Source organism: Camelina sativa, chromosome 8 (assembly GCF_030686135.1).
Source record: "Camelina sativa cultivar CO46 ecotype springtype chromosome 8, ASM3068613v1".
Classification (NCBI taxonomy): Eukaryota; Viridiplantae; Streptophyta; class Magnoliopsida; order Brassicales; family Brassicaceae; genus Camelina; species Camelina sativa.
In genome coordinates this window covers 10,619,894-10,644,593 of record NC_141887.1, presented here as the reverse complement: position 1 = coordinate 10,644,593, position 24,700 = coordinate 10,619,894, and the positions used below count along the sequence as shown (strand labels likewise).

The 24,700-nt window shown below is 40.4% G+C and overlaps 1 long non-coding RNA gene, 2 other non-coding genes and 1 pseudogene across 4 annotated transcripts; 1 reads left to right on the top strand and 3 right to left on the bottom strand.

Moving 5' to 3' along the window:
• Positions 1 to 3,513: 3,513 nt before the first annotated feature.
• Positions 3,514 to 3,620, bottom strand: LOC147939906 (small nucleolar RNA R71). Its single transcript, XR_015564855.1, has one exon. It is a non-coding gene; the product is annotated as a small nucleolar RNA R71 (small nucleolar RNA).
• A 10,554-nt stretch (positions 3,621 to 14,174) lies between these two features.
• Positions 14,175 to 17,100, bottom strand: LOC147939905 (uncharacterized). The gene is made up of 3 exons (XR_015563813.1): positions 16,269 to 17,100; positions 14,945 to 16,170; positions 14,175 to 14,822 (listed from the first exon to the last, which is right to left on the bottom strand). It is a non-coding gene; the product is annotated as an uncharacterized LOC147939905 (long non-coding RNA).
• An 897-nt stretch (positions 17,101 to 17,997) lies between these two features.
• On the top strand, positions 17,998 to 18,913 carry LOC104706982 (agamous-like MADS-box protein AGL80 pseudogene; annotated as a pseudogene). Its single transcript, XR_015563349.1, has one exon. The product of XR_015563349.1 is annotated as an agamous-like MADS-box protein AGL80 pseudogene (transcript).
• A 4,547-nt stretch (positions 18,914 to 23,460) lies between these two features.
• On the bottom strand, positions 23,461 to 23,567 carry LOC147939904 (small nucleolar RNA R71). The gene has a single exon (XR_015564786.1). It is a non-coding gene; the product is annotated as a small nucleolar RNA R71 (small nucleolar RNA).
• Between the last annotated feature and the right edge of the window lie 1,133 nt (positions 23,568 to 24,700).

Sequence of the window (24,700 nt, the reverse complement as noted above, 5' to 3'; positions counted from 1 at the left end):
ATGAGGATAGAATCTGAATTTTCGAGAGCAACAATATCGGAATTTTAGAGAGAGAAATTATGGAGAGAGAGAAAGCACATACAAACTAGGGTTTTCTTACAGAAAGAAGTATTTATATGGTTACTGAATCCGGTTAGGTTAAAATCAAGGAATCGGTACGCATTCGGTTAGGTTCAGCTATCGGTTTGGTTATATTGTCTGTAAAATTAAAATAATATAATCTTAATAGTTGATGGCATTACAAAGTCAATCACCAATAGTCTACAGAGAAGTCTACTTAAGCAAACCTTAAATCAAATAATTTTAACCTAATCAGCCTTTCCTCCCTTAATTTGACTAGTTTATATGTAAATTTATTTTATTTCAATGCAGAAAGTCTATGTGGTTATTATTTGGTCAATAGGTTTACCAAATTATTTTTTATAATTTTTAAAATTAAAATATAAACTATAATTAACGAGTAGACATATCTTTATGTCTACTCGTTGACGTCAATCGAAGTCTCCCTTAAATGTATCTATTGCAGACTTCTTCCGGGTTACATCTATCATTTGGGCTTCTGTTTTTTATTTGGTCGTAAGGGAGTCAACTGTAATTTTACCACCCTTAGTGGTTATGTTTCCCGAAAATCGAATATGGGGTCTACGATTTCATTCAAATGCAAATAAAGGTACAAAAAATGCAATTGAATAATAATCAAAAATAGAAGAGTATGTTTCTCATATTTTTAAATTAGAAAGATGAAACAGAAAAATACTTATTTAATATTTGACAGGAAAATACACGAACTTTTTCCGTTGCCAGAAAAATACTTAACCTATTTTATAGGTGATAAAAAAATACATGAACTATCACGATTTTCCAATTTTCCACATATCATTGTTACGATTTTAACGATGTTTACATAATCTTTTTATAAACGAAATATTGATTTAATAGTTCCGTTGTTGATCAACGAAACACCATGCAAACGAAGGTGGGATTGATTAGGGTTTCTAGCGGTAATTGAATAGATAAGAAGGGAGGGGTGGGGAAGAGAGAGAGGCGAGAAAGATGAGAAGACGGAACTGTGAGATGCTTGATATGTGTATATTTTAAACTCTTTCATCATGCATTTCCCATTCATTCTGTTCTCTTAACTCATTGTTTTGCATTGTTTTTGGTCTCTTTTGCATAATATGCATATCTAGGTAGTCTTTGCATTGGTCTTGCATGAATCTTGCATATTAGAGTTGTTTCAGGTGTTTTAGGAGATGTCCAAACCATAAAAAGTAAACAAGGAGCAGGAAAGCAGTCCAGCGACTCGATCAACACTACCCAGCGACCCAACCTTCCACGTCTTTGATCGAGTCGAGTGAAGATTTTACTTTTGAATTCAGCTTTCAATGTCATCATCAAAGTTATAGGGAATTGAGTCATATTTCCAATGCCTTTTACTTCAAGCAAATCGGAGTCGTGGTTCATGAGTTATCGACGTTTTAGTGGACGCACATACGATCTGAATTCCGACTCGACCTGCACGCAAAGGAGAGCTCCCACTCGATCGGATGTTAGCAGCGACTCGACCAAGACGTCCCGGGGGGGGGGGGGGGGGGCTTCTGAGCACCCTCAAGATGCGACTCGATCAGCAGCTCTCAGATGACACGTCTCAAGCTGCCACTCGATCAACGTTCTCAAGCGGCCACTCGATCAACAATCTCAAGCCACCATTCGATCAAGCTTCCTGGACTCCGACTCGATCGACACTCCCACGATGCGACTCGATCGACGCTCTTAAACCGACCTCCTGGTTTTATTCTGAAGACGCGTCCGAGAAGGGTTCCCGAACCGACGTTCTATATTGTCGTTTTACGTTCTATATTATCTTTTATTCTCTTTTTGTTCTTAAGGTTCTACCTAGCCACCTAAAATGTTTGAGACTTTGTATCCAGATATCTTTTAATCCGTTTAGTGTTTGCATTGGATTTCTTCTGCAAAGTTGTTCATCTCATTCTTGTCTATCTTATTATACTTTGTTCAATATTTTCTCGATTTGTGTCTTTGGTGATGATTTCCGGATCTGAGTAGTGCTAGGGTTCTTGGGGATGGGATAGACTAGGTGGAGGATCTTAGGATGTAGTGTGTTTAAGCTTTGATTTTTATGATTCCCTTCTGGACTAGTGTTAGAAATGCTAGTTTCTCTCTGATCAATTGGAACTAGGTCTTAGACATTTCCGCACCCAAAAGGTGTTCGATGAAATGTCTGACCAACTAGTGCCAGAGACTTACGTTCCTAGCCTAAGAGATTAGTTATCTAGGATTTTTGTTGACGCGAATGAACTTGTTTGTCATGCTACGCTAGATCATGTTTCTCTAGCGAGAGCTAGGTTTGGAAGTGGTTGAGTCTGAGTAGCTTCTGTCAAGAGATTGGATTAGCTAAATCGTGATGTTCATTGTTTAGGGATAGTTTGCTTGTGGCATGTTAAACACTCTATAGACTAGGATACTCCACCGACATCAATTACCCCCATCCTTAAGACTTCTTTCTTTCTGATTTTTATTGTATTCCTGGGACTGTTTTGATTCTTGTTGTTTAGTTCATGCTTAGACTCGTTTTTGTTTCCATTCATTTTCGCTTCTTGTCATACATCCTCGTTTCTAGTTCTAGAACATATTTCCGTTTTGCATTTTGATCATTCTAGGACTGTTAGATAAAAACACTCTTATTGAATTGGCTTAACTTGTGATTTCTTGATTGCATCTTAATTGTTAGTAAAGTTTCCCAACTGGATTGACACCTTAAGTATTACAACTGCATAAGGTTAATTGAACCTGCTAGGATAGACACACAAAAATCTTAGTATCAATTTGGCGCCGTTGCCATTTGTGATTCGTTTTGCTACATTTAAGATTTCAAGTTTTGCAAGATTAAGTTCTGTTACACTTATCACTCTGAGTACTGACTTGTTTTCGTTGTCTGCTTGTTTGTTTTGCATCTCAGGAACCTGTTGATTGCGACCTTGCATGAACACCAGATCAAGAGGGCATCAGAATCTCCTTCCTGCTATCGACGACATGAATCGGTTACAAAGACCACGACAAGTTCGTCAACTCACTGACCATCCCGCACCAATCTCTATGGAACAACCGAATGGACTAAATCCGGGACCACGAAACATTGGTGCTGGGGATGCACCGAACACTCATACTCAGCGTGCTGGAATCGTCCCTCCCGCCGTGCAGGACAACAATTTTGAAATCAAGAGTGGTATGATCTCCATGATCCAAGGAAACAAGTTTCACGAGTTGCCTATGGAGGATCCACTCGACCACTTGGACGAGTTCGACCGTCTGTGTAGTCTCACCAAGATCAACGGCGTGAGTCAGGATGGTTACAAGTTGTGCCTCTTCCCATTCTCCCTGGGAGACAAAGCTCATTAGTGGGAGAAAAACCTTCCCAAGAGATCAATCACCACCTGGGATGGTTGCAAGAAAGCATTCTTGGCCAAGTTCTTCTCCAACTCCAGAACAGCACGTCTAAGGAATGAGATTTCTAACTTTACTCAGAAAAGCTCTGAATCATTCTGTGAAGCCTGGGAGCGTTTCAAGGGTTACCACAGCCAGTTTCCACACCATGGTTTCAGCAACGAGTCATTGCTAAACACTCTATACCGTGGTGTACTTCCAAAAATTCCCATGCTGCTTGACACTGCTTCTAACGGTAATTTCCTCAACAAATACGTTGATGAAGGATGGGAACTGGTTGAGAATCTCGCCCAGTCTGATGGCAACTTCAATGAAGACTATGACCGCACAGTTCGCGGCGACGCTGGGTCTGAGGAGAAGTACAAGAGGGACCTTAAGAATGTCAATGACAAGCTTGACCGCCTCTTGCTAAGTCAGCAGCAGCATGTCCATTTCGTAGCTGAGGATGACCCTTTCCAAGTTCAAGATGGGGAGGGTGAGCAGTCTGAGGAGATCAACTACGTCCAGAATCAGGGTGGTTACAACAAGGGCTACAAACACTATAAGATGAACCCTAATTTGCCTTACCGGAGCAACAACGTTGCAAATCCACAGGATCAGGTGTACCAGGACGTGTTGTTACTTCTAATCCGCCTACGCAAGGCGCTGACTCATACAGAGTAGTAAAACGATCTAGTAAAGACAAAGCTCGTGGCAAGAAGCCAGTGAAACAGAGGGATGAGGGTAGTGATTATGAGATGGAGCAGGCTCGCGAGAGTGCATCATCAAGGAAATCTGTCAAGAAGAAGTCTAAATCGAAGCTATCTGCCCAGGAGTAATATGATTTGTTTCAGCAACATGAATTTATGGGAACACGATATCCCCACAATCAAACCATGAAGGACCTCGGTATAGCAGAAGATGTTAAATATCTTTTCGGCGAATGCAGCCTTAGCAGACTTATGAACACGCCGAAAAACGCTTACAGAGAGGAAACCATACAACTTCTAAGCTCCTTGCAAATTCACCTGTTTGCAGACGCGCCTGAGATGGAGTCGGATGGCAATTTAGGCTATTTCACGTTTATGATACATGGTCGGACTTACAGCCTTACTGTGAGGCAGCTTGAGGAAGTTTTTGGATTCACTAGTGGGACTGGCACTACAGCGGAAATCGACAGAGAAGAGGCATCGTCATTATGGGCTTCGATTAGCACTGAGTAGTGCTTCAACGCCTCAAGGTCGAAAGGGACGCTAATAAGAAGCCCAATGTTGAGATACTTCCACAGGGCTATTTTGAACGTTTTCTACGCGAAGGAAATCATTGGCCTTGTCACCAAGGCAGAGCTTGACATGTTGGATTTGGCACTCAAGGACCCGCTAAAGAAGACTACAGAGGGTGTTATGCTTAGAGGTGACGCATCAGACACATCGTTCGCTTTCTTCCTGTTGAACCATCTGCAGACTTACAAGACATGGGTGGTGAGACTGAACAAAACTCATTCACCCGGAGTTATGTGTATGGGAGGGGTTGTGACATGGATATTAGAAGCAGCAGGCATCCCTCTCCCTTCGGACTCGTTTCCTCCGCGCTGGATGGATATGTACCACCTGAAACAGATTCACACTTTAGACTGGGAAAACAAGCATGGAAAGTTTGTCTACAAATTCGTTCACCCAGAGGTGGAAGAAGCAAGGATCCTTCTTCCTTGTGCGAGTCTAACAACAATCCTGAATGGTGAGAACATTGAGTTTATCCCTGATAGAAGCGTTTTGTATGTTGAGGAAGAAGATCAGCGAATGGAGATCTCTGCAGAAGAAGACAACCCGATGGAGGAGGATTCAGAAGACTATCGCCCTGAGAGGTATCACTTTGACGAGTACACAGCACCGAGACTAGAAGGGGTGTTAGGGAGGCTCATGAACGTCTCAAAAAGCTTTAGAAATGGGGCAAGGCGAGGGACAAGACACTCAGTAGTTTCAAGAAAACTTTTATGAACTTCATGAGTAAATTTGGTTGTTCGACATCCACCGCCGCCATCCAAATGCCTTCCCAAGATGTCATGCCAGTACAGGGACGCTCGTCTACACGTCTTGAGCCAACTCGTCGGGCACAACCATCTCCAGCACGCCGGTCTGCTTACACACCACGAACGCAGCAACCCTCTCCACCTCGAGCACAACATTCCTCTCATGAGCCCCGGGGGAGAGCGAGAAAGTAGTCCAGCTGAGCATCACCAAGGCGGTCCTTCTGAGAACTTACCTGAACCAGTGGTTGAACAGCAGAACGAGTCTCAGATCGAATACCAGACGAGGCCAGCGACTGAGCAACAGAATGAGCCTCAAGGTGACCATCCACATACGGAGGATGTTGTGCTATTATCGGATCATGGTGAGTCTCGCGTCGATGACATGTAGTGCGATGGACAACAAAACGTTCATCCGAACACGCAAGTGATTGATGAGCAAGTCGACCAACCAGCTGAGGCCACTCCTGCGGACCCTGAACAAGGCGAAGGAAAAAGTCATTACCCTGATCCTCCTTGGGCAAGCACTGACTCCTTCTTCTACTACTGAGGTACTCCAACGTTTCCTTTGTATGTACCATTTCATTCATGCATTGTTTGTGTTGTGATTCTCAAATCCTTCTACAAATTTTTCTTACACAGGAGACTGTGTAATTTAAGTTTGGAGGAGGGTTTGAGATGATGAATCTGATGACGTTTTTTGTGATTCTTATTTCAAATTTTTGCATCATATCATGTTTGAGTATGCATTCATCTATTTGCATTGAAAAACCATAGAAATTTGAATATTTTTCGAAAATTTTCACAATAAAAAAGAGTGTTCATGTAGTTTGCATTCTCATATTAGGATTGAGTCTAATGTTATTCATATAGGGCTGTTGCATTTAGCATAGGGGTTGATGATGATTGTAACCTTGTTAGCATGATGAATTCAATAGGATTGTAACTTTAAATGTAAGACTGAACCAGGCTTTGAATTCTCGAAATTGCATTCTAGTCTTGATTGAAGAATGTTTTGAATTGACATCATTCCCTATCTATATGAACCTAATCCTGACTTGCAATTATCCTGTTATGCATTGAAGTTGAACTCATGGATACTATATACATACTTGGATTATCTTTCTCCTTTTTACTACCCTTGTTAATCCAAGTAGCTGATTCCCATCTTTGGAACAGTTTCCCGCACCCTTAACCAACCATTCTTTCAAGTCAATTGTATTCTTAAGTGTGAGGCCTTTTCCGAGTTGAGCTTGTTAGAAAGTGTTAGGTTTTAGCCGACAAGAGTAGGATCCTGTGTAGTTCTAGTTCGCATTTTCCGGACTAGTAGGACTAGGTGAGAACTCGATTTTTGGTTTTGGGATTGGATTTGTGCTTAAAAGAGAAAGAAAAACGGTAAAGAGTCTCTAGGAGGGGAATGTGTTTTCAAGTTTTACAAGTCTAGTAACGAATGTGGGTTGTGCAATGTAAAAGTGTTATTGGTTCTGTGCATAGAAAGAAAAATTTAGACAAACAAAACGCTAAAGAAGTCTAGCGTTCTAAGAAGAACCATAGTTATAAAAAAGTTTCCCATCCGCTAGATTGATATGAAATAACCTCCTCCTAAAGCTAAGTAAAAAGAATGAGAGAATGGGTTTAAAAAGAGAGACCAATGAAGGGTAGAGATAGGACCAACTTCTGGGTGAGAAAGTTAGAGCTAAGTTTCCTTGGGACCTTTGGGTAAACGGGACACTGCTCTTGTATGTATCAGTTTGTTTCAACATTTAGCCTTCTGTTAAGCTCAACTCATTTTTGCGAGAGAACCCTGTTCTATATTGTTAAAACCACTTGCAGAGGAGACCATTTTTGTCTCTACCCTTTCACCCCAACCAAATGAGTTTGATGACATTGCATAGCTTGATTCATGGTTCTTTGTTAATGAAAGTTAAAGGGAATGATAGAAATTATAGCATATGTAGATTAAGGTTCAAAATCATTTCATGTTGTGATGAGCTTGTCTAAAGTTTTTAAATAGAGTTCCTTCACCATGCATAATAGAACTAAAAACAAGGACCTTGATTCTAACTACTCTATTCAGCATGTTTTAGGTTCTGAGACCCCATCTTCAAACCTCTCTTCCTTACTTTGTTCTTGATTGTTTGCTTGAGGGCAAGCAAAGAGTAAGTTTGGAGGAGTTGATATGTGTATATTTTACATTCTTTCATCATGCATTTCCCATTCATTCTGTTCTCTTAACTCATTGTTTTGCATTGTTTTTGGTCTCTTTTGCATAATATGCATATCTAGGTAGTCTTTGCATTGGTATTGCATGCATCTTACATATTGGAGTTGTTTCAGGTGTTTTAGGAGATGTTCAAACCATCAAAAGCAAATAAGGAGCAGGAAAGCAGTCTAGCGACTCGATCGACACTGCCCAGCGATCCAACCTTCCATGTCTTTGATCGAGCCGAGTGAAGATTTTTGTTGGGGATTCAGCTTTCGACGTCTTCATTAAAGTTGTAAGGAATTGAGTCGTCTTTCCAATGCCGTTTATTTCAAGCCAATCGGAGTCGTGGTTCATGAGTTATCGACGTTTTAGTGGACACACATACGATCTGAATTCCGACTCGACCTACACGCAAAAGAGAGCTCCCACTCGATTGGATGTTAGCAGCGACTCGACCAAGACGTCCCGGGGGGGGGGCTCCTGAGCACCCTCAAGACGCGACTCGATCAGCAGCTCTCAGACGACACGTCTCAAGCTGCCACTTGATCGACGTTCTCAAGCGGCCACTCGATCAACGATCTCAAGTCACCATTCGATCAAGCTTCCTGGACTCCGACTCGATCGACACTCCCACAATGCGACTCGGTCGACGCTCTTAAAACGACGTCCTAGTTCTATTCTGAAGACGCGTCCGAGAAGGGTTCCCGAACCGACGTTCTATATTGTCGTTTTACGTTTTAGAAATTTCCATGTTTTACTATAAATATATTTTGTTAAGTTTTTACTGAGATATCTCATCTTTTATTCTCGTTTTGTTCTTAAGGTTCTACCTAGCCACCTAAAACGTTTGAGACTTTGTATCCAGATATCTTTTAATCCGTTTAGTTTTTGCATTGGATTTCTTCTGCAAAGTTGTTCATCTCATTCTTGTCTATCTTATTATGCTTTGTTCAATATTTTCTCGATTTGTGTCTTTGGTGATGATTTCCGGATCTGAGTAGTGCTAGGGTTCTTGGGGATGGGATAGACTAGGTGGAGGATCTTAGGATGTAGTGTGTTTAAGCTTTGATTGTTATGATTCCCTTCTGGACTAGTGTTAGAAATGCTAGTTTCTCTCTGATCAATTGGAACTAGGTCTTAGACATTTCCGCACCCAAAAGGTGTTCGATGAAATGTCTGACCAACTAGTGCCAGAGACTTACGTTCCTAGCCTAAGAGATTAGTTGTCTAGGAAATTTGTTGAGGTGAATGAATTTGTTTGTCATGCCACGCTAGATCATGTTTCTCTAGCGAGAGCTAGGTTTGGAAGTGGTTGAGTCTGAGTAGGTTCTGTCAAGAGATTTGATTAGCTAAATCGTGATGTTCATTGTTTAGGGATAGTTTGCTTGTGGCACGTTAAACACTCTATAGACTAGGATACTCCACCGACATCAATTACCCCCATCCTTAGGACTTCTTTCTTTCTGATTTTTATAGTATTCCTGGGACTGTTTTGATTCTTGTTGTTTAGTTCATGCTTAGACTCGTTTTTGTTTCCATTCATTTTCGCTTCTTGTCATACATCCTCGTTTCTACTTCTAGAACATATTTCCGTTTTGCATTCTGATCATTCTAGGACTGTTAGATAAAAACACTCTTATTGAATTGGCTTAACTTGTGATTTCTTGATTCCATCTTAATTGTTAGTAAAGTTTCCCAACTAGATTGACACCGTAAGTATTACAACTGCATAAAGTTAATTAAACCTGCTAGGATAGACACACAAAAATCTTAGTATCAATGTTGTCGGTTTTGCTTTGGGAAGTCGAGATATTTCTATGGCCCATTAACCATTTACATCATGATAATTAGCTTAAGGTGTAGATCAGTGGGGCGCAGAAGGGCACAGAGTGAGATGACTTGGGTTGATTTAGTGGAGGAGTTCAACCGCAAGTATTTACCTCGAGAGGCACTAGACCGTATGGAGGTGCAATTTCTGTAGTTATTTTAGGGGACTCGGTCGGCTTGTGAGCTCGATGTGGACTTCAGTTGACTTCTAGTGTATGAGGGCCGAGCAATGGAGTCTGAAGAGTCTCAGGTTAGGAGGTTCATTATGGTGCTTCGTGATGACTTGGGGGTTTATTGCAGAAGGCGGAGTTACGCCACAAAAGCGGAGTTGGTAAAGACCGCAGCTGAGATCGAGGAGGACATCCGGGAACATCCCGTGATGGTCATTCCAGCGGTTTAGCTGAGAAGGGCTCTACATCATGGAGCAACTGGCAAGGGCGACAAGCCTACGGAGGGAACCAAGAGGAAGTGGGAGGCTACGCACAGGCCGTGGGTGCGGGATGCTTCTGACGCGTTAGCTTAGATCACAAGGTGGTGAGCTGTCCACAAAGGAGTGGTTCAACGACAGCTCAAACAACAGCTTAAGTGTGTTACCATTGCAAGAAGCATGGGCACATCAAGCCTAAGTGCCCCAAGTTGCAGTAAATGGCTATGGCAGCGGTGCAACATGGACTGTAGTCGGGAGTGCAGCCGATGGCACATATTGAACAGGCGTCGCGGGTGTACACGAGTGTGGAGATGTGTGGAACTAGTGCTGACGCGATCATAGGTATAACTTCGAAGACTAAGACATAGTGAATTCCAATATTCAGATTTCTTCAAATGTTTGGCATAAAGTGTTATGTTTCTTAGCACATGAGATTTGTGTAGGGATCTTATTAGTGGTTGGGTTTAGGTCTCACGTCATGTTTGATTCTGGAGCAACCCATTGCTTCATTACCCTGGAGTGCGCCGAGAGCGCCAATATCAGAGGAGATCCCGGAGATTGAACAGGAGTTGTCATAGTTGCGGGAGGTGAGTTTCTGAATGTCCTTAGACGAATGATGGGTGTGGATATTAAGATTGTGGGGGAGTTAAGGCCAGTGGATTTGATTATCAGTCCCGTTGAGTATGATTTTATCCTAGGGATGGATTATCCTCGGGGTAGAGTGGTGTTTGAGCATCCAAAAGGGAAGTTTGTATTTGAGGTAGTGAGACCGACTTCGGAAAGTCTCGTGATATCGGCCATGCAGGCTGGGAAGATAATCGAGAAGGGGCGTGAGACCTATCTAGTTACAATCTTGATGTTGGAGTCAGTGGGATAGTCTACGGTTGGCGGTATTAAGGTTTTTGAGGAGTTTGAGGATGTGTTCTATTCGTTGCAGGAGTTACCACCATCTCGGGCTAATCCTTTCACGATTGAAGTGGAACCAGAGACTATGTTGTTATCCAAGGCGCCTTAATGGATGGCTCCAATAGAGATGGTAGAGCTAAAGAAGCAGTTGGAGGATTTTTTGAGCAAGGATTCATTCATCCTAGATTTTCACCGTGAGGAGCGCCGTTATTGTCTGTTAAGAAGAAGGAAAGGAGTTTCCGCTTGTGCATTGATTATCATGATCTGAACCGGGTCACTGTGAAGAACAAGTACCCTCTTTCCAGGATCGATGAGTTTTTGGATCAACTGAGAGGTGCTACTTGTTTCTCCAAGATTGATCTGGTGTCGGGATATCTCCATATTCTGATAGTTGAGGCAAATGTGAGGAAAACTGTTTTCAGGACGAGGTATGGGCAATATGAGTTCTTGGTGATGCCTTTTGGGTTGACTAACGCACCAGCAGTGTTCATGAGATTGATAAACATTGTGTTACAAGAGTTTTTGGACGTGTCTGTTATCATCTTCATTGATGATATTCTGGTGTACTCTAAGAGTCTTGACGAGCATATAGTACACTTGAGAGAAGTGTTAGGGAAGCTGCTAGATCGAAAGTTGTATGCCAAGTTGAGCAAGTGCAGTTTCTGGCAGAGGGAGATGGGTTTTCTGGGTCACATTGTGTTTGTAGAGGGAGTTTTTGTGGATCCATAGAAGATTCAGGCCATCATGGATTAGCCTACATTGTTGAATGCCACAGAGAACAGGAGTTTCCTTGTTCTGGCGGGTTACTACAAGAGATTCGTGAAGGGTTTCACAAGCAAGGCACGAACGATGACTAAGTTGACATGGAAGGATGTTTTGTTTGTTTGGTCACGGGAGTGTGATGAGGGTTTTGCAAGCTTGAAGTAGATGTCTACTACTACGCCAGTGTTGGCATTGCTAGAGCAGGGTGAGCCCTATGTGGTTTTTATAGACGCTTCCAGAGTTGGATTGGAGTACATGTGTATTGATGCAACATGGGAAGGTTATTGCCTACACTTCGCGGCAGTTTCGGAACCATGAGGACAAATATCCTACTCATGACTTTGACATGGCTGTTGTAGTTTTCTCCCTGATGATTTGGCGGTCTTATCTTTATGGTGGGAAGGTAAAGGTGTTTACATATCATAAAAGCCTGAAGTAAATTTTCATCAGCCTGAGCTGAGTTTGAGGCAGAGGGAGTGGATGAGGTTGGTGGCAGATTATGATCTAGAGATAGCTTACCACCTTGGTAAGGCTAACTCGGTTGCAAATGCGCTGAGTCAGAAGCGGGCGGCTTCGGCTCAGGAGCAAGATATTGAGACTTGGATGCGAGAGATTAGTGTATTGAGGTTGTCTGCTGTCTCTCAGGAGTTGTTGGGTTTGGAGGCGGCTGATCAAAGCACATATTCTGAGTAGAGTGCAGTTGACTCAGGAGAAGGATGTGGGGCTGGTAAATGCCTCTAGAGATGTTGATTCAGAGTATCAGGTCTCTGCCAATGGTATCATTCTTGTGTACGGTCGGATTTGTGTGGCCAAAGATGAGGAGTTAAGGCAGGAGATCATGAGGGAGACTCATGTGAGCATGTTCTCTATTCATCCTGAAACGACTAAGATGTATCGTGACCTCAAATGATCACTAGGTTATGATGAAGAAGGATATAGCTAGTTGGGTCGCAAAGTGCGATGTCTTCCAGTGTCTTGGACCTTTGATGCGCTTTGGGTCATTGTGGACTGGTTGACTAAATCGGTCACATTTTATGGCCATTAAGAAGATAGATGGAGCAACGGTTTTGGCTAAGAAGTATGTGAGGAAGATAGTCAGATTGCACGGGGTGCCGGCGAGTATCGTGTCTGATAGGGATTCCAAGTTCACTTTGGTGTTTTGGAGGGTGTTTCAGGTAGAGATGGGCACATAGGTGCATATGAGTTCAGCCTATCATCCTAAGATAGATTGTCAGTCGGATAGGATAACCCAGACTTTGGAGGATTTGCTGAGGATGTGTGTGTTGGACTGGGGTGGCCACTGGATGGATCACCTGAGGTTGGTAGAGTTTGCTTACAACAACAGCTACCAGGCGAGTATCGGGATGCCTCCTAATGAGGCATTGTACGGGAAGCCATGTCATACACTCCTATGCTGGACTCAGGTTGAGGAGAGGAGCATATATGGTGCATGTTTTGTTTAGGGGTCCTCGGAGAAGATTCGAGTTCTGAAGCTGAAATTAAAAGAGACTCGGGATCAACAGAAGAGTTATGCCGATAAGAGGAGGAGAGATTTTGAGTATCAGGTTGGTGATAGAGTTGCATCAAGATGGCCAGATTGTAGGGTCCGAACAAGTCATTATCATAGACTAAGCTGAGCCTAAGGTACATGGATCCGTTCATAGTGATTGAGCGGGTGGGACCGGTAGCATATAGGCTAGAGTTGCCTGATGTTATGTGTGTGTTCCACAAAGTCTTCAATGTGTCGATGCTACAGAAGTGTCTTCGAAAGGATGATCAGTTGTTGGCTAAGATTCTCGAGGATCTTCAGCCCAACATTACTTTAGAGGCGAGACCAGTAAGGTTTCTCGAGAGGAGATTCAAAGAACTTTGGAGGAAGAAGGTTCCATTGATGATGTGGAAGAACAGACTTGGGAGCCAGATGCAAGGATGAAGGCAAGGTTCAAGAAGTGGTTCGAGAAGTAGGCCCTAGATTGAGCTTGTCTAGTCTGGTCCCAGATGTCAATGTGGATGTTGGTGCGGTGAAGTCCGTGGCTGGAGCGGAATGGAGTATTCCAGCACATCTCTCTTGATATTTGGTCGCTTAGGGGTGGTTGGTAGTGCGACTAAGTGCCAAGATGAGGTGGTGTTTGGGATACGTGATTATGTGAAGCTTGTTTTCCTGGAAGTAAGGTTTCTAAAAGTTGAAAGTTTTCAAATTTGGAAAGTTCTTAAAATGGAAATTCTCATGTGAGTTAGAATTTGTCCATTTGTAGTTGTTGTGGGCCTTGGTGGTGAGTATAAGGCTTTTGTGGCGGACTTTAGAGTCAAAGTCTAACCCTTGGGACGGTCTTTGGAGACATTGTGTGGCCTTTGTGGCCGACTTTTTAGCCAATTGTGTGCCTTTGTGGCGGGCTGTCTAGCCAATGTTGCCTGCTTAGGTCATCCTTCAAGATGTGTGGTATTCGTGATGGTCTTTCGGGATGTGTGGTTTTCGTGACAGTCCTTCAGGATGTTTCGCCTTAGTGGCGGTCCTTCGTGATGTGTGGTCTTCGTGACGGTCTTTCGGGATGCTTGTCCTTGGTGAATTCCTTGTATGTAAAAAGCCTTTTTTACTTAAAATTTGTTAAGCAATATACATGTAGAAGACTTTTTTTTTTGTAAGTGCACTTTTATGATATTGGTTGCCAAATCAATTCTTTTAATTCTCTTCACATGTAAGGCCATATATCCTGAAACTAGGGTGTTACAATTCACCCCCACTAACAGACCGCAACATCCTCATTGCACACCAAGACCGTCACCCTTGACGGTGTGAGCCCTCTTAACTCCATATTCGTCTAGGTTCGGCTCTGCTACCACTTGCAGCTCCCCGACCGCCACCTTTCTCAATGGACTCCACGTCCTTTCTAACGTGAGCACACCCTTATCCGACGACTGGTTTGTTACTTTCAGGAGGCTTTAAAGATTTTTTTATCGACCCTACAAATCACACATGATTTTTCCATGTATTTTGTTCTCACTGAATTATTCCGGCAATCACTTTCCTGAAGGTCATCCATCTTGAAACTATTCCAGCATAAACACGCTTAATAGTGTAGTTCTCTCGGGATTGTTGACTAAAAGCTAATTGCACTTTGGTGACATAGATGACTTAATCAATTCTTTTAAACCTCTCCGCATGTACCACCATATCTCCTCAAACCGAGGTGTTACACTTCCAGCCGCACCAAACACGACCAAGACTTAAACATCAGCCAAACCATGCCCCAAACATCAAAATAACATGCACACAATAGAAAAATCAACCACACAATCACATAAAGAGAGGTCTAATCGCTTATATTAGTTATGGTAATGCACTCACCTCTAAAACACAAAGTGTCTAACAAAGAGAACAACACATACAGCCACATCAGCTTCTTAAGTGTCACCACACACTCAGATCTCCTTCTCTACAAATCTCTCAAGAACAGGCACATAAAACTCTCTTTTCAATCACATAAACTCTCATGAAACTTTCTCTCTTCTCTTTCACAAAGGAGGAAGAAAAAGAGGCTCCTAAAACTCTAAATTGTTGAGACTACCCTCTTAAAACAAGTCTTAAGGTTTCCTTTCAACCACAACAAACCAGAGAAACATAAATCAAACCGTAACCCAAATCAGCTTATGGTGGCAAGCGATACCACCTACCACCTACGGTGTCGATTGGCACCTCCAACCAAAAACCAGTTCGCAGACGCTGCATTTTTTCTTCTCCTTTCTTTTGTTAACTAGTCACTTTTAATATATTCGATTTTTATTTGAACAAATTAGCAACAAAAACACAAGCAACTGAGAAACCAATGTTTAACAAACAGAAAACAAACACAAACAAACCAGGAAAACCAGTATCAGCCGTCTGCTGAAAAGGTTGGTGTCGACTGACACTCCTCCCTGGTGTTGATAGACACCGACTCCGAAGACACGATCTGCTCGAAGCCGAAAGTCGCATAACCGCTTTCCAAATCCTCCAAATCGTCTGAAACTCACTACAAACTCATGGAAACCAACAACCAACCACAAAAACACAAGAAAACAACACAAACAGCCACAAAACAAGCAAAACAAAGGATTCTCAGACTTAGATCAGCCATGGTCATACACTCACCTCTTTTGTAGAAAGTGTCTGACCCAAAACCAACGAATCCAACCCTTAGAAGTCTTCTCCTTTGTTCCTAGCACAAGATCTCCACTCCACAGGGACAGATCTCACCAAAATAGCTTAGAATCTCTTCAAAAAGCCTCCATCTCTCAAGAACAGTCTCTCTTCTCTCTTTTCTCTCTAACTTTTCCTTGTAGCAGCTAAAAGTGTTATCCCCAAAACCCTCAGGTCGATTTCGCACTTATAAACCTCGGTTTGGGATTCCATTTAAACCAAACCGTGCCAAAAAGACAGTTAAAACGATTTCATCGAACCTGAAATTGTTGGTTTCGACCGACACCACCCTTGGTGTTGATCGACACCCATCCCAAAAACCCATTAATTGGTTTGCGGATGTTACACTGTCGCACCAAACACGACCAAGACTCCAACATCAGCCAAACCATGCCCTAAACATCAAAATAACAGGCACACAAGAGTAAAATCAACCACACAATCATTTAAAGAGAGATCTAATCGCTTATATTAGTTATGGTAGTGCACTCACCTCTAAAACACAAAGAGAACGACACATACAGCCACATCAGCCCCTTAACCCTCACCACACTCAGATCTCCTTCTCCACAAATCTCTCAAGAACAGGCACGTAAAACTCTCTTTTTGATCATATAACTCTCAAGAAACTTTTTCTCTTCTCCTTCACAAAGGAGGAAGAAAAAGAGTCTCCAAAAACCCTAAACTTTTTAGACTCCCCTCTTAAACCAAGTTCTAAGGTTTTCTTTCAACCATACCAAACCGGAGAAAGATAAATCAAACCGTAACCCAAATCAGTTTATGGTGGCAAGCGATACCACCTACGGTGTCGATTGGCACCCCTAACCAAAAACCAGTTCGCAGACGCTGCACTTTTTCTTCTCCATTCTTTTGTTAACTAGTCACTTTTAATATCTTCGATTTTTTTTGAACATATTAGCAACCAAAACACAAGCGAATATTATTGACAACAAAATAGAAACCGTTAGTATAAATGTAATACAAGTACTCGACCTAGTTAAATTTTTGTAAGAAAAATCATATAATATATAAATAGTGAAAACATAAAAAGAAAAATTAAGAAATCAGATAAACGTTTTAAAATATATAACCACACTATATCAAATTTGCTTTAGACCTCATACATTCTAGGACTGGCCAAGTGTATGAACCTTAAACCTACTAATGTGTAATTTGTTCTATAGATTGACGCAAGTATTTATTGTCATATTGGATTGTGATAAATTTTGAAGGTTTTCCAAGTCTAAAATACAAAGGTTAACTTTGTGGGTAAATCTGATTTTTTATGATAGATTTCTAAACAATATTTAATGCTCTCGTTTGGAAGATTTACATACTACTATTTATTGGCATCTTGGAAATTTAAAGTTTTGGAAAGATTTCCAAGTCTAAATAGAAAAGGTTGAATTGGTGGGAAAATCTTATTATTTTAAATAGATTTATATTTTCTAAATACTAATTAATTTTTTCTCTAAAGATTTACATAAGTATTTATTGTCACATTGAATTTTAATGGATTTCTAAATATTAGTCTATATCAACAGGTTGAATTTTAAAATCATTATGAATTATCAAGTTTTTATAAATCTTATATACATTTCCAGATTAATTAACATATACAAAAAAATACCCTCTTAAGATGATTTAATTTTTAATTTATTTTTGAACAACTTTTAAATATATTTAAAGATATGTAAGGTATTTGCGTGTAGGTAATTATTAGTAGTGAAATTAACCCCGAAATAATATATTCCCTCTGTTTGATTGGATTTTTAAGGCACCCAATTAAAAATAATGATGGTCACGGATAAGAAAAAATTTATTAAAATTAGCCCTATTACGCATGTTAATACTCAAACTTTTGCATATCAAGGAAAATTAATAGTTGATAAAGTGGGTAATAACTATATTTTAACAGGAAAAAAAACTTATTTAGACTCCTTGATAGCAAACTAGAAAAGAAAAAAAAAGTATAATAATATAAATAAAAGTAAAAAAAATTAACCATAATTGAATAGTAAATTTACTTCTATAGATATAAATATTTCTTTCCATTCAGTTACTACCAATTATGATATCTTTTACAAGGTATGGTATAGATTTGTATATGTTTGAATTGTGATAAAATTTCTTTGAATTGTGATAAAATTTCTTCTTTTTTTTTTTAACTCAAACAATCAGATTATATATATATAAGGAGCACTAGTCCCTTCAAAAATTATAACAAATATCAAAATAATAATAATAATAATAATAATAATAATAATAATGACGAAAAAGAAAGTGAAAATGGCTTTTATTGAAAATGAGACAGCAAGAAAATCAACTTTCAAGAAAAGAAAAAGAGGTATTCTGAAGAAAGCTCATGAGTTGGCAACACTATGTGACGTCCCCATCTGTGTTATCGTCAACAGTGCGTACGAGTCGAACCCGGAGGTGTGGCCATCGAGAGAGGAGGCTGACAAGGTTGTGTCCCAATGGAGGATGATGTCGGTGATGGACCAGACAATTAAGATGGTGAACCAAGAGTCCTTTCTCCAACAAAGGATCACCAAAGCCACCGAGTCTTGGAGGAAGGCGCGGAGAGAGAACAAAGAGCTGGAGATGAAAAACATCATGTTTGATTGTCTTAGTGGCAAAACTTTGGTTTCTCGTCTCCCGAAAAGTGATCTTCGAGATTTCGGTTCTGTCATTGAACAACATCTCAAAGATGTTAATCGTAGGATGGAGATTCTGAAGAGGAATGATGATGAATCATCTTCGTCCCTTGTTCCTATTGATGTCGCTACAATATCAAGTGGCATGCCTATGATTGAGATGGGTTCTTCATCATCAAGTGTCATGCCTATGATTGAGATGGGTTCTTCATCTGTTGGATTTCATGAAAAGATTCTAGATCAAATTCAGAATACTTTGAATATGAAGAACACCAATAAGGATTTGGATCTGAATAAGAAACAGTGGTGATCAGAATTTGATCATATCTTAAGTTTTCATTATTTAAATTTTCAATAAACCTTTATATTTGAGTTCTCTTTGTTTTAGTTACATGTTTGGGTTGGTCTTGACATGTTGTTGTATTTTGCCATGAATGAAATTTCATTTTCTCTAGTTAATGAAAATTTTCCCTTGATGTTATCTTTCTATCGAAGCTATGTATTAAACTTTACCCATAAAAATTATCGAGTCCAATGGTAAGTCTTTAATGCACAAGACACCATCACACCAGGGATCGAGTCCCGCTCTCCACAATGTAGGAATTAGACTAATGGGCCGGCCTGTTGTGGCCCAATAGTTGACAAAAAAAAAAAAAAAAAAACGATCGAAGTTGGATAAATTCCTACATCAAATAAGTTCTTAAAACATGTTTATCAGTGAATCTAACAATCAAGAGCTAGGGTTATGAGAGACAATTTTATTAATCCCCAACTTTTGGTTGTTTTCTTGAATGTTTCATTAATTTAATTAAGGAAATATAATCTTCAAAACTATAAAATAATTTTAAAAATCGTCAATATGGTTGAATATGATTTTGTTGAACCAGAGAAAATTAAAGTCAAATTTAAAACTTTCTTAAAGGTTTACTAACACTAAAACTAGTTTGGCTAAATTAACGTAGATAGGAACTAATCTCACCAAAAAAATAAAAATATTACAAATTCTCTTGGCGATTAAAAAGTAAGATTGACCGAAACACGTAAATCGAGATTTTTACAAATTTTTACTATGTTTTTTAATAAAAAAATTATTTATATTTTTTTACTAAATTAACGTAAATAGGAACTAATCTCGCAAAAAACCAAGAAATTACATATTTTCTTGGCAATTTAAAAAGCAAGAATGACCAAAACACGTAAATCAAGATTTTTCCAATTTTTCACCATTTTTTCATATAGAAAAATTATTATATTTTTTGATTACTATAAAAATTATGATTTTCTTAATTTGTACAAAAATTTCTTAATTTTTGAATTATTTAGATCACTTATGAGAATATATTTTTTTGGGTGTTTTTGATGATATTTTGATCTACAACAGTAGGTTGGAAGCCATACTCAGCACCCCACTGTGTTACAAATCTTCTATCACCACCAGCATTTTCCCAACAACAAGAAGTGTCTATTTGACCAATGTCAGGTGGAGCATCTGGGCCATATTATTTTTGCTGATGGAGTTGCCACAGACCCTTCCAAAACAGCAGCAAGGTTCTGAGGGGCTCACTAAAGTTTGAGCCCATATTCTAATCTTTCCAAACTTTGCAAAAACTTTTTGTGGTTGAATCAGATGCTTCAGATTTTGGCTTAAGTGAAATTCTAATGAATGACCACGTGCCTCTCGGATTCTTTAGCCACGGGTTGACAGCCAAGGAGCAGTTAAAACCATTCTGTGAAAGGTAGCTAATGACCATCGTCTTGTATGATTAAAAGTGGTGACACTGTTCATTGGGCAGGCGATTTTTGGTCCACATAGACTAAAAGAGTTTAAAGTTTCTTTTGGAACAGAGGGAAGTATCACTGGATTTCCAAAACTGGTTGACAAAAACTTTTGGGTTACACATTTGATATTGTTTACAAACCTAGATTAGACAACACGATAGCTGATGGGTTTTCCAAGATAGTGCAAGAGGCTGATCAGGTGTGTATGTCCTTGTTGGCCATATCTACTCCTTCAGAACTCCAAGATATTTACAAAGAAATTAAGAAGGATGAGGAGCTACCAACTATTACTGCCTAGGTTCAGTCTGCTGCTAATGCAAAACCTGATTTTTGAGTAAAAGCAAACAAGCTCTAGTTTAAAAACGTTAGACATATCTAAATCCTCTACCTTTATTCCACTTATCATTTATGAGTGCCATGATGGTAAATTGGGTGGACACTCGTGGGTCCTCAAGTGCTAAGCACATTTAGGAATCTTTTCATTGGACGGTTTACTCCATGATGTTGAGAGATTTGTGGCTGAATGCCATATCTACCAAACAAATAAACAGTCCACACTATCTCCATTTGTTCTTCTCCAACATCTACCCATTCCTAGTGGTGGTTGATTACCGCTTATGTAGCTCAATGATTATTGCAAGAGGTTGTATGTTGATGTTCATATATTTTACCTTGTTTTCCCTTAGTTTATTCACAACTTTTGCATCTTTTGCTATCCATTTAGGTCATTATTGTGTAGCTTTAGGACTAATCATGCATTAGAGTGTAGTTGCATTGCATTTGCATCTTTTTATGCATAAACAGGTGATTTTGGAGCTTAAGGAGCATGGAAGCAATGCTGAGGAGAAGTGAAGCTGTCCTGAGGAGAAAACAAGAGAGTTAAGGCTGTAGAATCAAGGTCCGGAGTCCAACTCGACTGCACCACTCGACCACCACTCGACCGTGTGCTGAGGAGGACTCGACCGAGTGGAGAATGAACGAGAGAAGCCAGCTCGACCAGCCACTCGACCGAGCACTGGTCGAGTTGACCGAGCCGTTGACCACTTTGACTTTTTGTATTTTTAGGGCTTCCACCTAACCTCCTATATAATGCCCTTGTACTTGCAGCCACAAAAGCGCCCAGCTTTTTAGAGAGTCTAAAACCTAGTTTTTACATTTTTTAGATATTATTCCTTTTGCACTTTTATTTTATTTTTAGATCTTGTACTTGTTTGAGAGAGAAAGACTAGGTTCTTATATTTTGTTTGTTTCATAACTTTCAAAGTATTAAGATTTCGAGTTTTATTCCTTCATCAATATTGTAGATCTCTGTTTCATCTCTCTAATGATGCAAGTTTCATTATTTTCTGGGTTTTTGACATATTTCACCATGTGTTCTTGTGAGTAGTTTGTTTAGGACCTTGAGGATGGGTTAGGCTGGGTTGATCTTGTGGTTTGTTTGATTTGGTCAAGCTTGATTGTTGTAGATCTCTTCTAGGCTAGATGATCTTAATGCTGATCCTATATCTGAGTGGGTAGGGTTTGATTTCAAGCATCTTAGCATCACACCAATGTCTAAGGAGCATAGATAAGGCTAGATCTAGAGCTTACCATTAGGCTTGCTAAGAGATTAGAAGTCTTGTTTGGTTTGAGATGTATTGCTTAATGCCTGCTTGTGTAGATTCTTTTCTTTGTGAGAACAAGTCTAGAATTGCATAGGTTTGATTGTTTCTTGCCATGAGAGTGGATTAAACATGTATTAGAATAGTATGTCTAGAGATCAGCTCAAAGTTTGCTTGAGATTTGTTGACCAAGTTAGATAACTACAATGATTAGCTCAGCCCATGAATCCCTCCTCAAGGCCTTCTTTGTTTATTGAAATCCTAGTCTAAATATCATTGCTTGTTTGTTGTTTGATTGGTTTTAGCTTTGCTCTGTTTTTCTTGTGTTGCTCTGTTTTCACGTTTAAGTCTAGCTCGACCACCCACTCGACCTACACTCGGTCGAGTGCTGCTCGAGTTCATCCCCAGAACTTGTGTTTTTGATTTGTGATTGTCTTGTTTCATTCCTGTTTCATTTCCATTGCATTCACGTAGTTTCATGTTCATTACTTGTCTTGCATTAGTCCATTAGCATAGTTTCTATCTTTGTTCTAGTTTCATTATAGCTTCAAGTTGTTTGTTCTGTTTGCATTTAGTATCCTGTTCTAGTTGTTTTTATTTTCTGCATTTCATATCTCATTTTAGGATTGTTAGTGACAAACAATCTTTACAATTGGCTTAACTTAGACTCATATGCACATCTTAATTGTTCACAATCACTCAGATAGGATTGACACCTCTTATACTGCAACTGCATAAGGGGAATTGAAACACCCTGACTTCTATTCATTCCATACATCATCATTCCATACATCATTCATTCATACACCACAAAGAAAGTCAGTTTCAATTTGGCGCCGTTGCCCATTTGAGTGTGTTTTGTGACATTTAGGATCAATATTAGTCTAAGATTAAGTTCGTTTTAAACACTTGTGAAGTTACTGAACTCGAATCTTCCTTTGCTTGGCTGTTTTGTGTTTCAGGTACCCACTCGACCACCTACTCGACCACCACTCGACCGAGCTGTGATCGAGCACTTGATCGAGCCAGAAGCCGGATCAAATTAGCCATTACTTCCCAGTCGACTCGACCACCCACTCGAGCCTGCGCTCGACCGTGTACCTGTTCGAGTCCGTAGTAGAGTTTGTTGATGCACACAAGGTCAAAAGGCAAAGATAGTCTTCAACAGCCTATTGACAACATCCACAGGCTACAAAAGGGTTTGAGACATAAGCAAGGAAGAGTAGTTCAACAACAACAAGGTCAAGACATCATGGAGCAACAAGCTATCCATGAGCAAAGACCAAGGCACATTGGTGCAGGAGATGCACCCAATACCCACAACCAAAGGGCTGGAATTGTGCCACCTTCAGTAGCCAACAATAACTTTGAGATCAAGAGTGGATTGATCTCAATGATACAAGCAAACAAGTTTCATGGGTTGCCTATGGAGGATCCACTAGATCACCTTGATGAGTTTGACAGAATATGTGGACTCACTAAGATCAATGGAGTGAGTGAAGATGGATTCAAATTAAGACTCTTCCCATTTTCTCTTGGAGACAAAGCTCACCTTTGGGAGAAGACTCTTCCTACTGGAGCTATCACCACATGGGATGCATGCAAGAAAGCTTTTCTGGCCAAGTTCTTCTCCAATGCAAGGACTGCTAAGCTGAGGAATGAGATTTCTGGGTTTACTCAAAGGAATAATGAGAGCTTTTGTGAAGCTTGGGAGAGGTTTAAAGGATTCCAAACTCAGTGTCCTCACCATGGCTTCAGCAATGAGTCACTTCTAAGCACCTTGTATAGAGGAGTGCTTCCCAAGATAAGAATGCTTCTTGACACAGCCTCTAATGGCAACTTCCTCAACAAGAATGTGGAAGAAGGATGGGAATTAGTTGAGAATCTTGCTCAATCTGATGGCAATTATAATGAGGATTATGATAGGACCATAAGGAGCTCCTCAACTGATCAAGAGGACAAGTATAAGAAGGATTTGAAGATGGTCAATGAGAAGCTTGACAAGATACTCCTCAGCCATCCAAGTCCATTCACTTCATTGGTGAAGAGGAAGCTCCAGTTCAAGAGGGGGAGCCTGAATTTGCTGAGTTGTGCTACATGCAAAACCAGGGAGGATTCAAAGGCTATAACCAAGGAGGTTTCAAAAACAACAATCTCTCTTATAGGAGCACCAATGTGGCCAACCCTCAAAACCAGGTCTATCCACCTCAACAACCTCAACAGCAACAAAACTACATCCCCAAGCAACAACACCAAGTGTTCCAGCCCCAATTGTGTCCCCCACCAGGGTTTCAGACTAACCAAGGCCAAGAACAAGACTTAAGAACAATGATGCAACAGTTGTTGATTGGGCAAACACAAGGCAAGATTGAGGAAGCCAAACAGTTTGCTGAGTTGAATCAAAGGCTCACATCACAGTACAATGATCTGAACATGAAGTTTGAAGGTCTCAACTCCAGAATGAAGTATATGGAGAGTAACATTGCCTCTACTTCAGCTCCTAAACCCAACCAACTCCCTAGAAAAGCTGTTCAAAATCCAAGGGAGTTCACTGCAAAAGCCATTCATATCTCTGATGAGGAAGTCACTGAGGACAGTGAAGTCCAAGTTTGGGGGAATTCATTAGTTACTGAAGCCCCAAGTGACGTTTGTGCAAAGCAACCGGAGTCCGTTATTGCACTCGACCAAGTACTCGAACAGCCACTCGACCGAGTGCATGCTCGAGTGGTCGATCGAGTTGCAGATTCAGAAGCTGCCAAGCCTGCTACGTACATTCCTCCTGCCTACAAGCCACCTCTTCCATTCCCAGGACGTTTCAAAGCACAAAAGATTAAGGAGCTTAGGGAAATCATTGAGAGAAAGGAGATGATGGCTAAGCAACAAGAGGA